This window comes from Carya illinoinensis, chromosome 4 (genome assembly GCF_018687715.1).
Source record: "Carya illinoinensis cultivar Pawnee chromosome 4, C.illinoinensisPawnee_v1, whole genome shotgun sequence".
NCBI classification, from domain to species: Eukaryota; Viridiplantae; Streptophyta; class Magnoliopsida; order Fagales; family Juglandaceae; genus Carya; species Carya illinoinensis.
The window spans coordinates 25,770,174-25,775,013 of record NC_056755.1 but is presented as its reverse complement, the minus strand read 5'-3'; positions in this window follow the sequence as shown (position 1 = coordinate 25,775,013).

Genomic DNA, 4,840 nt, shown 5'->3' with positions numbered 1-4,840 from the left:
CATGACCACAACCTGCCATTGTGAAGGTTTTAACTTTAAGGTGACGGCATTAACAAACTGACAGGTGATTAGTCGTCTCTAAACGATGTTTTGAGCTTAATTTTCTTATTAATTCATTCTCGCCTTTTTTATACGGACCTTATGACTTTTATTGTTGTTTTTCATCATTCATAGAGTGAATCAGTGGATTAGAATTGATCCAACACATTTCAATAGATGGAATACAATCCCACGTAGGTGCACCTGCATGTGCATTGGAACTAATCAGCCCAAAGCCTCTTAAACCATTTTCTCAAGGGCAATCTCACATCACATCCATCCCTCATTAACACTCCTGGTTCGTTTCAGGCGTTGGAGGAATTGGCTCGAAGAAAACCGTCTTTTCATGAATTCTTGCGCACATACGCCAAACCATTGGTTTTCCTCGAGCCTAGGATGTGCCACACGGCCCTAAAGTTCTCATTCCACCATTGTTAGGTTTCTGAATAAAGTTGAGGGCATTAATCAACTCACAAGTGATTAGTCATCACAAAACCTTGTTTTGAACATAATTGACCTTTTAATTCTGTCTCACCTTTTCTAGATGAGCCTTACAAATTTAATTGTTGTTGTTCATCCTTCATAGAGTGAATTTGAAGAATACACTTGATCCAGCACATTTCGACAAAAGGAATGTCAATGGAACAGACAAGTCACAGCCAATCGCCACCTGCGCGCACCTCCATGTGCATTGCAACTAATCGGCCCAAAGCCAACGCCCTTTACACCATTTTCTCAAGGGAAATCTCATCAAATGCGTCCATGATTAAAGCCTTACAGCTCATTTCTAGCACTGAACGAATTGACTCGAATAAACCTATCTTTTCTATCACTGCTCCAATTGTAGCCCCCATTCAGCATACAAACGGTTTCCCTCAAGCCAAAGAAGTGCCACACGCCCCACATGTTCTCATCTCACCATGGTTGAGCTTCTAACTTGAGTTGAGGGCATTAATCAACTCACAAGTCAATAGTCATTTCTAAACCGTGTTTTCAGGTTAATTTCCTTTTTAATTCTTTCCTAGCTTATATATGTGGACCTTACGACTTCTATTCTTGCTCTTTATCAATCTAAGAGTGAGTTAGTGGACTGGAATTGATCCACGACATTTCCGTTGAAGGAATGTCATTCCAACACCCAAGTCCCCGCCAATCGCCGCCTTGGTGCACATCCATGTGCATTGCAACTAATCAGCCCCTAACCCATGCCTTTTATATTATTTTCTCAAGTGAAATCTCATGAAATGCCTCCCACCTTAACCCTTCCAGCTCATTACTAGAAATGGACGGATTGGCCCCGAACAAACCCGCCTTTTCTTTCGTTCTTCCAATCGCAGCCCACATAAGCCCCACCATCGGTTTCCATCGAGCCCAAGAAGTGCCACATGTCCTTCATGACCACAACCTGCCATTGTGAAGGTTTTAACTTTAAGTTGACGGCATTAACAAACTGACAGGTGATTAGTCGTCTCTAAACGATGTTTTGAGCTTAATTTTCTTATTAATTCATTCTCGCCTTTTTTATACGGACCTTATGACTTTTATTGTTGTTTTTCATCATTCATAGAGTGAATCAGTGGATTAGAATTGATCCAACACATTTCAATAGATGGAATACAATCCCACGTAGGTGCACCTCAATGTGCATTGGAACTAATCAGCCCAAAGCCTCTTAAACCATTTTCTCAAGGGCAATCTCACATCACATCCATCCCTCATTAACACTCCTGGTTCGTTTCAGGCGTTGGACGAATTGGCTCGAAGAAAACCGTCTTTTCATGAATTCTTGCGCACATACGCCAAACCATTGGTTTTCCTCGAGCCTAGGATGTGCCACACGGCCCTAAAGTTCTCATTCCACCATTGTTAGGTTTCTGAATAAAGTTGAGGGCATTAATCAACTCACAAGTGATTAGTCATCACAAAACCTTGTTTTGAACATAATTGACCTATTAATTCTGTCTCACCTTTTCTAGATGAGCCTTACAAATTTAATTGTTGTTGTTCATCCTTCATAGAGTGAATTTGAAGAATACACTTGATCCAGCACATTTCGACAAAAGGAATGTCAATGGAACAGACAAGTCACAGCCAATCGCCACCTGCGCGCACCTCCATGTGCATTGCAACTAATCGGCCCAAAGCCAACGCCCTTTACACCATTTTCTCAAGGGAAATCTCATCAAATGCGTCCATGATTAAAGCCTTACAGCTCATTTCTAGCACTGAACGAATTGACTCGAATAAACCTATCTTTTCTATCACTGCTCCAATTGTAGCCCCCATTCAGCATACAAACGGTTTCCCTCAAGCCAAAGAAGTGCCACACGCCCCACATGTTCTCATCTCACCATGGTTGAGCTTCTAACTTGAGTTGAGGGCATTAATCAACTCACAAGTCAATAGTCATTTCTAAACCGTGTTTTCAGGTTAATTTCCTTTTTAATTCTTTCCTAGCTTATATATGTGGACCTTACGACTTCTATTCTTGCTCTTTATCAATCTAAGAGTGAGTTAGTGGACTGGAATTGATCCACGACATTTCCGTTGAAGGAATGTCATTCCAACACCCAAGTCCCCGCCAATCGCCGCCTTGGTGCACATCCATGTGCATTGCAACTAATCAGCCCCTAACCCATGCCTTTTATATTATTTTCTCAAGTGAAATCTCATGAAATGCCTCCCACCTTAACCCTTCCAGCTCATTACTAGAAATGGACGGATTGGCCCCGAACAAACCCGCCTTTTCTTTCGTTCTTCCAATCGCAGCCCACATAAGCCCCACCATCGGTTTCCATCGAGCCCAAGAAGTGCCACATGTCCTTCATGACCACAACCTGCCATTGTGAAGGTTTTAACTTTAAGTTGACGGCATTAACAAACTGACAGGTGATTAGTCGTCTCTAAACGATGTTTTGAGCTTAATTTTCTTATTAATTCATTCTCGCCTTTTTTATACGGACCTTATGACTTTTATTGTTGTTTTTCATCATTCATAGAGTGAATCAGTGGATTAGAATTGATCCAACACATTTCAATAGATGGAATACAATCCCACGTAGGTGCACCTGCATGTGCATTGGAACTAATCAGCCCAAAGCCTCTTAAACCATTTTCTCAAGGGCAATCTCACATCACATCCATCCCTCATTAACACTCCTGGTTCGTTTCAGGCGTTGGACGAATTGGCTCGAAGAAAACCGTCTTTTCATGAATTCTTGCGCACATACGCCAAACCATTGGTTTTCCTCGAGCCTAGGATGTGCCACACGGCCCTAAAGTTCTCATTCCACCATTGTTAGGTTTCTGAATAAAGTTGAGGGCATTAATCAACTCACAAGTGATTAGTCATCACAAAACCTTGTTTTGAACATAATTGACCTTTTCATTCTGTCTCACCTTTTCTAGATGAGCCTTACAAATTTAATTGTTGTTGTTCATCCTTCATAGAGTGAATTTGAAGAATACACTTGATCCAGCACATTTCGACAAAAGGAATGTCAATGGAACAGACAAGTCACAGCCAATCGCCACCTGCGCGCACCTCCATGTGCATTGCAACTAATCGGCCCAAAGCCAACGCCCTTTACACCATTTTCTCAAGGGAAATCTCATCAAATGCGTCCATGATTAAAGCCTTACAGCTCATTTCTAGCACTGAACGAATTGACTCGAATAAACCTATCTTTTCTATCACTGCTCCAATTGTAGCCCCCATTCAGCATACAAACGGTTTCCCTCAAGCCAAAGAAGTGCCACACGCCCCACATGTTCTCATCTCACCATGGTTGAGCTTCTAACTTGAGTTGAGGGCATTAATCAACTCACAAGTCAATAGTCATTTCTAAACCGTGTTTTCAGGTTAATTTCCTTTTTAATTCTTTCCTAGCTTATATATGTGGACCTTACGACTTCTATTCTTGCTCTTTATCAATCTAAGAGTGAGTTAGTGGACTGGAATTGATCCACGACATTTCCGTTGAAGGAATGTCATTCCAACACCCAAGTCCCCGCCAATCGCCGCCTTGGTGCACATCCATGTGCATTGCAACTAATCAGCCCCTAACCCATGCCTTTTATATTATTTTCTCAAGTGAAATCTCATGAAATGCCTCCCACCTTAACCCTTCCAGCTCATTACTAGAAATGGACGGATTGGCCCCGAACAAACCCGCCTTTTCTTTCGTTCTTCCAATCGCAGCCCACATAAGCCCCACCATCGGTTTCCATCGAGCCCAAGAAGTGCCACATGTCCTTCATGACCACAACCTGCCATTGTGAAGGTTTTAACTTTAAGTTGACGGCATTAACAAACTGACAGGTGATTAGTCGTCTCTAAACGATGTTTTGAGCTTAATTTTCTTATTAATTCATTCTCGCCTTTTTTATACGGACCTTATGACTTTTATTGTTGTTTTTCATCATTCATAGAGTGAATCAGTGGATTAGAATTGATCCAACACATTTCAATAGATGGAATACAATCCCACGTAGGTGCACCTGCATGTGCATTGGAACTAATCAGCCCAAAGCCTCTTAAACCATTTTCTCAAGGGCAATCTCACATCACATCCATCCCTCATTAACACTCCTGGTTCGTTTCAGGCGTTGGACGAATTGGCTCGAAGAAAACCGTCTTTTCATGAATTCTTGCGCACATACGCCAAACCATTGGTTTTCCTCGAGCCTAGGATGTGCCACACGGCCCTAAAGTTCTCATTCCACCATTGTTAGGTTTCTGAATAAAGTTGAGGGCATTAATCAACTCACAAGTGATTAGTCATCACAAAACCTTGTTTTG